Source organism: Myotis davidii, unplaced genomic scaffold (genome assembly GCF_000327345.1).
Source record: "Myotis davidii unplaced genomic scaffold, ASM32734v1 scaffold497, whole genome shotgun sequence".
Lineage (NCBI taxonomy): Eukaryota > Metazoa > Chordata > Mammalia > Chiroptera > Vespertilionidae > Myotis > Myotis davidii.
Genome location: NW_006288434.1, coordinates 4,165,885 through 4,175,300, shown reverse-complemented (window position 1 = coordinate 4,175,300; position 9,416 = coordinate 4,165,885).

The window sequence follows — 9,416 nt, the reverse complement described above, 5'->3', positions numbered from 1 at the left end:
GGGCGGAGGGACACTCCCCCACACACACACCCAGTGCATGAATTTCGTGCACGGGGCCCCTAGTTACAATATAAAGATTTATTGAATAGAACATATGAAAGTGCTTACCATTAAAAAAGGACTACTAAATTTGATACAATAAAATCAAGAAACAGTTTTAAGGGAGTGAGAGAAGTCATCTGCCACATATTACTAACAAGGACTAGTTTCCAGAACATGGAAAGAACATTTACAAATCAGTAAGACAAAGCAGACAATCAACAGAAAAATGGGTAAGGGACTGCACAGACGCTTCACAAAAGGATAGGGAAAAGTGCTCAACATCATTTTTCATTAGGGAAATACACATTAAAGCCATATTGAGAGACCACTATACCCAGTAGGATGGCTAAAATTCAGACTGACATTTCCAATTATTAGAAATGTGGAGTGTTTGTTAGTGGGAGTAAAAAATGGAACAAGTACTTTGGAAAACTGTTTAACAGTATCTACCAAATTTAAACATATATATATATATACTTTATTGTCCCTTTCTACTTCTAGAACTGAGAGCACAAGAGAAATAAATGCATACATGCATCCAAGATATGCATAACAATATTCATAGCGGCATTAGTTATTATAAGCAAAAGTGTTGAACACAACCCACATTTCCATCAATAAAATATATTCACACTCCAGTATACCAGAAGCAATGAAAATGAACAAAATACTGCTATACATAAAATAAGACTGAATCACACACACACACACACACACACACAAATGTTATATAATTCCATTTATATAAAGTTCAAAACAAGCAGAACTAATCTATGATATCAGAAGACAGACTGTAGTTACCTTTTGCAGGAAGGCAAAAAGGGAACTTTTACATGTGTAGTGGTTACCAAGGTATGTTCAGTTTGTGATAAAACACTGACCTACAAACATGATTAATGCACTTTTCTGGATGATCATTATACCACAGTTAAAGGTAAAAAAAAGAAGCAACTTCTGATATCCATACATATTCTGGATAAAGTCATATTGATTTCCCAACACAAAAATTTTATTCATGTCCATTAGTTTATATTTTCCCATTATTTGCAGTATTCTCCATTAATTGTGAAGAAAATTCTGCCAAATTTTCTTCTTTATATGTCTTTTTATTTTCTTTTACATCTCAAAATGCTTTCGGTACTCCAGGGTTTTACCTATATCTATACCCATATCTATATCTATATTGGACAAGGTCCCCGGAATAGACTCCCCCTACAATTCTATTCTAGGATACATCCCACCTACAATGATACAGAACAGAATTGTAGGGGGACTCTCTCGGGGACCTTGTCCTAAGAATTTATCACTGAAAATATAAAACTGGTGGCACTTAATCAGTATCACCTGAGGTATGTTTCTTTTTTTCCCTTTTATTTATTTACTAGAGGCCTGGTGCACAAAAATTTGTGCACTTGGGAGGGGGGCGTAGGGGGGTTCCCCTCAGCCCGGCCTGTGCCCTCTCGCAGTCTGGGACCCCTCGGGAAATAAGGACCTGCTGGCTTAGGCCTGCTCCCGGGTGGCAGAGGGCAGGCCCAATCCCTAGGTGCAGCCCCTGGTCCGGCTCAGAGCAGGGCTGATTGGGGAGTTGGGGCACCACCCCCTGTCATGCACAGAGCAGGGCGGATCGGGAGGTTGCGATGCCACCCTCAGTCACGCTCAGGGTAGGGCCAATTGGGGGGTTGGGGCACCGCCCCCTGTCACACACCGAGCAGAGCAGATCAGGGGGTTGGGGCACTGCCCTCTATCACCCACAGACCAGGGCTGATCATGGGGTTGGGGCGCCGCCACTGTCACACTCAGGGCAGGGCTGATGGGGAGGTTATGGCTCTACCCCGTCACACACAGAGCAGGGCCGATCAGGGGGTTGGGGCGCCTTCCCCTGTCACGAACAGAGCAGGGTGGATAGGGAGGTTGTGGCCCTGCCCCCTGTCACACACAGAGCTACAGGGCGATCAGGGCGTTTGGGCGCTGCCCCATCTCACTGATCCCGGTGCCGGGAGACCTCTCGGCTCCGCTGATCCCGGTGCTGGGAGGCCTCGCAGCTTTGCTGATCCTGGTGCTGGAGGCATATTACCCTTTCACTATATAGGGTAGAGGCCTGGTGCACGGATGGGGGCCGGCTGGTTTGCCCTGAAGGGTGTCCTGGATCAGGGCGGGGGTCCTCACTGGGGTGCCTGGCCAGCCTGGGTGAGGGGATGATGGCTGTTTGCAGCTGGTCACACACCCTTCAGGGTGGGGGTCCCCACTGGGGTGCCTGGCCAGTCTGGGTGAGGGGCTGAGGGCTGTTTTCAGGCTGGCAGGGGACTGAAGCTCCCAACTGCTCCTTTTTTTCTTTTTCTTTTTATTCTGGGCCAGCTTTAGCGCTCAGGCTTGGCTCCAGCTCTTAGGCCTCCGCTGCTGAAAGCAGGTTTCTGGCCTTTGTTTACCTTCTGTATTTGAAACAATGTTGCGATCCTGCTGGCTGACGCCCGACGGACTAAAGCAGGATTCTGGTGTTTTGTTTAGCTTCTATATTTGTAACATAGTTGCTTAGAATTGCAGCTCAGAGGCCTGCAGCGGCAGGCGGGGAACGTTGGAGTCCTCCGTCACTGAAGCAAGCAAGCCTCATGTTCGCTTTAAGCTGCCTGGCCGCCATCTTGGCTGGCGGTTAATTTGCATATTGCCCTGATTAGCCAATGGGAAGGGTAGCGGTCATACACCAATTACCATGTTTCTATTTTATTAGATAGGATTTTTCTGTCGCCATTTATCCCTCTGTACCCTTTTCCACCTCCACCCACCCCTCTCCCCGCTGTAATCACCACACTGTGGTCCCTATCCATAAGTTCTTTCTCTTTTTTGCTCAATCCCTCCACCTTCCCCCAACATTCCTCAACACTTTTAGAAACGTGATAGCCATATAATTTATTATCCAAACGAGAACCTTATAGGAGTGAATGAAAGAGCTATTAAAATTTAAACTAGGATAACAGGAGCAAATTGAAGCATATGGCTATTCTACTTAGGAAGTCTTTTTAAAATGTACAAATATGCTTCAAAAGAAAACAAATTTGAATACTAAAATTTTAATATTCCTGTATGGTAGAAAATACTGTAAAGTAGAAATACACGATATACTAGGAAAACATGTATAACAACAAACAAATCTCCTCACTATGCAAATAGCTTTTACGTATTAATAAGTAAAAGTCCAAACTAATAGCAAAATGAACAAAGATTCAAAGAGGAAGTTTGGAGAAAAAGAATTACAAAAATTATGAAGGTAGGAAATAGTGTTCAACAACAATCACTACTAGAGAAATGAAAATCTAAACATTAGATACCATCTTTGCATTAATTAGATTGACAAAAACTGTAAAGATTGGTCAGTGTGTACTGAAAAAAGCATTTCATATACTCTTGGGAGCGTGCAAATCAGCACAATTTAGGGGAACCAATTTGACAATATCTATTAAACTTCAAAATAGAAATATTCTTGACCAGCTATCCTACATGTAAAATTTATCCTTCAAAAAATATGACACCAGTGTTCCAAGACATATTGTGCAAAGAAATTCACTTTAGCCTTGTTGATAGAAGCAAACAAAACAAAAAGGGGGAAAAAAAGCGCCCTTACCTGGAAGTAACTTGTATCCAATAGGGAACTGGCAAAAATAAATGAACCAATCATAATTTATCTGCAATTATATGGAAAGATCTCTCTATATAATGCGGAGTGAACAATAACAACTCCAAAATAGTATGAGCCATTTGTGGAAAAAACACCCACACACAGGCTTACATATGTACACAATTTCTGGAAAGAATGTTACAAAACCATTAATAATGGTTGCCTTAGGAAGCACAATCTTTAGTATTCACTTTCTGCCATCAGTATAGTTTAAAATTCAATCATGAGCATCTATTACTTATAGTTCAAAAAAACCCTAGTTGAACACAAGCAATAAAAATATTCTGCCCTAGAACCACCCAATCAAAGTGAAAATGGGGTCCAGAGCTTGTATGCTTTGAAAATGTTCTTCAGTAATTTAAGTGTATACTCTGGTTAAGAACCACTAATACTAAAGAAAGCTTGCATTCTCATTTAAAACAGAAGTAAGCAGTAAAATACAAGTAGACGCCAAATTATGTATCTCCACGTCCCGCCCCATGTGTTCTGTTTATAGGCTGCCACTGCCCAGGCACAGATAGACTCAGAGGACAGGGTCAGATGGGCAGCATTGGTGGATTTTGCCCTTCATAACAGGATGCAGTCTTTTTGCAATGTGCCTGCCCGTGTGAAACCATCCTTGCAGCCTATGGGGTTTCTAGTCACTCATTTTCAGCCATATTGGAACCCATCTTAGTGATGCTAGGTGCAAGCAGCAATTATGAATGGAAGGTACATGAGAAGTAAGAACGGGCCCTAGGTAGGGGAAGATTCAAAATTCAAAAGTCTCATAACTGGAAGGAACTGTGCAGTACAGAAAAGTGGGAGACATTCTGTTCTTAGAGCACTGCATCGGGTCAAGGGTATATGTTACCGAGTCTCCTTGGAAGTGGGGAGGAGCTGGTGGTGAGACACTGATTTCTCTTTGGGACCTGCTGCAGTCAGGCGGAGAGCTGCAGCAGCTGCCTTGGCTTGGAAAATAAACAGTGGGGGAAATCCTAAAACTTGACTTATTTTTTTGGTTCTGCTCTTAGTGTTAAGTTTCCAGGGCAGTGAGAAAAGAAAGTATCTATCCAGCACCTCCTATACAGAGAGTTGCAAAGAACTACCTATCAAATTAAATTTGGTTATGTACAATTTAATTTTGCAGTTGACTACCAAAAAACAAAATTAATGGCCGTAAGCCATCCGTTGATCAGACCATAACTAGAAGTGATGTACTAGAAATGATGTATCGGCACACAAGCTAACTTTGGCACAAAGTAAATAGAGCTTTTGTAAATCTGAACCCATCTCATTAAGAGAAGTTTGAGGCATTAAATTGTTTGGATTTCCATATATGACTTTCTCTGAACAGCAGTAAATCACTAAGCTCATTATAATGAAGTTTGCTATTGCTCAAAAAAGGTTATTTAAATGTTTAAAATTATTTTAAGTATGTCATTCATCTTACCAACCGCAAATTTGGAAATGCCGTATTTTCCTCTAATAAATCTAGTCCACAATATAGCAGCCATATTCAGTTATAGCAGCAATGCAGACCCTGGGCATAATTATTGCATTCCAAATAATATTAAGGAGACAGACTCTCTTATAAAACTGACTTACTAAACATCTCTCTTTACAGCCTGTTAAAGTAAAAACATAATAGGCACCTTAATAAATTTTTGGAGAAGGATAACAATACTTAAAATAACAGCTAATATATGGGTAAGCTTCAGAGAAATCCATGAAATCTCTAAACCTATAACTAAATTGTGAATATATATATATATATATATATATACACATATATATATATATACATATACACATATACTCTACGGATAGAATCAGTAGTTTTCAACAGATTTTCCAAGGAGTCTAAAATATAACGAAAGGTTAACTGCTACTGCTGAGATATTAGATTTTAATTTGCCAGTAAAAGTTAACATCAGTTTCTCTAAATCTTTTCTGCTCTCACTAATTTACCTTCATACAATATTCATATCTGTGCCAATTATTAGCTCAGTTAGAACATACTTCTATTATATTAAGATTTGAAGTTGCAGCTCTTTCCAGAGATTTAAGTTATTGGGAAAGTTAAAAAACAACTTTCATTTGGAAACAAATGTCTCAGATCCATAATGCAAGAATAAACATGAAGTTGCAGATGGCCTAGAGCCGCGGTCAGCAAACTGTGGCGCACGAGCCACATGCGGCTCTTTGGCCCCTTGAGTGTGGCTCTTCCTCAGCCTTAGGAGTGCCCTAATTAAGTTAATAACAATGTACCTACCTATATAGTTTAAGTTTAAAAAATGTGGCTCTCAAAAGAAATTTCAATCGTTGTACTGTTGATATTTGGCTCTGTTGACTAATGAGTTTGCCGAGCACGGGCCTAGCGTAATGCATCGCATGTTATATTAAATAAAGCAAAATCATACAAAAAGGTGAATATTGTATTTTCAAAGGACAGTTGATTATAAACATGTACATAAAGATATTAGAGTGCTATATCATCTTCACTTAAAATGGCAATTATCACCGAAAACTGTTTTTAGGTTTTTCAATCTTCCTAATTCAATTATAATATTTTTATTTAAAATATAATGACACAGCCCAGCCGGTGTGGCTCAATGGTTGAGCATCTACCTATGAACCAGGAGGTCAAGGTTTGATTCCCAGTCAGGGCACATGCCCAGGTTGCAGGCTTGATTCCAGACAGGGGGCAGGCAGGAGGCAGCCAATCAATATTCTCTCTCATCATTGATATTTCTATCTCTCTCTCCTTCTCCTTTCCTCTCTGAAATCAATAAAAATATATTTAAAATATAATGACACAAAGAGGTAAAATAATTGATGCCCAATGAGACCCAACTATGGTGCTAAAAATCTAAATGTCTTTCAACTATTTGAATGTCTCCTCAGAAACATGAGCATATTATATGCAGATGTAAGGAAATCTGGGTTCTATGGATTGCTACACCAAGTGGTTTTGTGGCTTTAGTTCAGTAACCACCTCTCTGTATCATCTGTAAAACAGAGAAAACACAATTGTGGCAGAGATGTTATACACTCACCTGTTTCATCTTCTTCCTGAGCATACAGAAGAACTAATTTCCATTCCACCTGCAGCTACATACAGCCATGTGCCCAGTCCTGGTCAATGCAATGTCAGTATACTAATGTATGGCCCTTCCAAAACTGGTCCCCAGATCACCCCTTTAAATATCCTCCAAGTTCTCTCTTCTCCCATTGGCCGGCTAAGTGTAGTAATTCTAGTGGTTAACACTAAGCAGGCCTTAGGGGACAGCTGAGTCACAAGATGGAAAGAACGTGGACACCAGAGGCATCTACACAGTTCTTTGTGTGAGTAAGAAACAGACTTTAATTGTGCTCCACTATGAGACTTGGGGGTTGTCTGTTTCTGACATAATTATCTTACCTACTTAGTAGGAGGAAATAATCTGAGGTAAAAATTTAGAGTAGCTTGGAGAGACAAATGTTTTTAATACTATACAAATATGGGTAATGATAGCATATATTTTATTCAGAGAGTAAAGCATGGACTTTGGAATCACAATATTTGGGGTCAAGTTCAGTCTCTGACACTTATTAGTTAGCTGTGTGACACTGGGTTAAATTACTAAGACAGTTTCTTCAACTGTACACTAGAAATAATAATAATGTTTATAGTCTGTAGGATCATTAGGGTTAAATAAAATAATACATGTGAAGAATCCAGCATAAGGTATGGCATACATGTAACTAAACCATTTACTGGGTAAAACTGTTGAAAGGATTACAGAAATAAATAAAGAAAAAGTTGGCTCTGAAATGGCTTTTTTATGAAGAACGAGCCACTTGGAAGTTTGGAATACATCATTATAGTACATGAATTTCTCTAAAGTAAATGTAACTAATGTTTTCAGCCTTATGCTTAGTAGCGACAAATCTACCTTGAGTGGTCTATTATTAAAAATGGGATAAATAACTTCAACCCAACCACGTATTAGTAGGGGCTGATTCAACAGCTTATTAGCATAGGCAAGTATCAGTTTCCAGCAAGTTTTTTGGAAAGTGAATGCTTACCAAGACTCAAATATACTGCCTTGAGCTCTATCCTAAAGATTGTATGATCTCCCACAAACAGAAACTAATAGTTCAGAATAAATAATTCCCACATGCTCCAAAGCCTCCCCGAAGAGATGGTTCTTAAACAGCTTTACAAACACACACCTGCCATTTACCTATTCTTGACTGGGAGGTAGAAAAAAAATGGTACTTCGTGATTTTAATACTTATTACAAATAATACTCATTACTCAATCCATTACAAAAAAAATAAGCTACTACAGAAAGAAAAACCATTATTCATTCAATTTTTGCAATGAAACAAAGATTTTGGATAGTTCATTCCAAGCTTTCTTTGTTCAGCAGAGCAAACGATGCAACAATAAGGAAATACTAGAAAAAGCACAGGGCAAAATGTCAGGTATGATGACATGAGAAAGTTTTAGAATAGGCTAGTCTCTGACAGTTACAATGCAGGATATAAAACAGATGTAATCATAGACCTTTGGCTTAATAAAAACTTTTGAGTGTATATTAGTTTCCTGTGGCTGCTGTAACAAATTACCACAAAGTGTGTGGTTTAAGACAACAGAAATTTATTTCCTCATAGTCCTGGTTAGGGGCTGCAAGGGAGAATCTGTTTTTCGCCTCTCAGCTTCTGGTGACGATAAGCATTTCTTGGCTCATGCACAAATCATTCCAATCTCTGCTTCCACGGTCACATTGCCTCTTCCTCTTTTGTGTGTCCTCTCTTCTTCTGTATATAATTTCCTTCTGCTCTTCCCTAATAAGGACAATTTATCTCTGGATTTTGGACCCACTCAGATAATCCAAGATGACCCTTTCATCTCAAATCCTTAACTTAATTACACCTGCAAAGACTATTTTTCCAAAAAAGGTATCATTCACAGGGATTAGGTTGTGAACATATCTTTCTGAGGGCTACCATTCAACCTAAAACACGATTTCAGGTATATTTTTTAAAAATATGTTTTTATTGATTTTAGAGAGAAAGGAAGGGTGAGGGAGAGGGAGAGAGAGTGAAACATCAGCTGCCTCCTGCAAGTCCCCTACTGGGGACTGAACCCACAACCTAGCTGGGAATCAAATCAGTGGCCTTGTGCATGGGGCGGTGCTAAACCAACTGAACCACACAGGCTAGGGCCTGATTCCAGATAATTTTCTAAGCACATCATTAGAATATATTTTATTTATACAAAAGAAACCTAAAGGATGTTCATCCATAATAAAAAAGGGTATGACTATACCCTTTAATTTAAAGGGTATGACTATAAAGAGCTATCCATCTGATTTGACTATGTGTACGATTTGGCTATATACAGCTGCTTACTGAGCAAACCTTGGTTTGGACAGAATTAGTCATTGTGCTATACATATACATCACATGTCCTGTGATGATAGGCTTTTCTAAAGGATCATTTTACTTTGCTCACTAATATACACTTATCAGTCCCCACACCCTCTTTCCAAAGAACTTTATTTCATTATTTTTAATTTAAGGATGCCTATAAAAGAAGTGGCAGTTATTCATACAAACAAAACCTGAAGGACAGATTAGCTTGGGCAATATTGAAATAGGTTAGAAATTTAGAATCAGAAGATCAGAAGAAATTACAATACAAGATGCTTGAACAGCCTGGTTACCTCTCCTG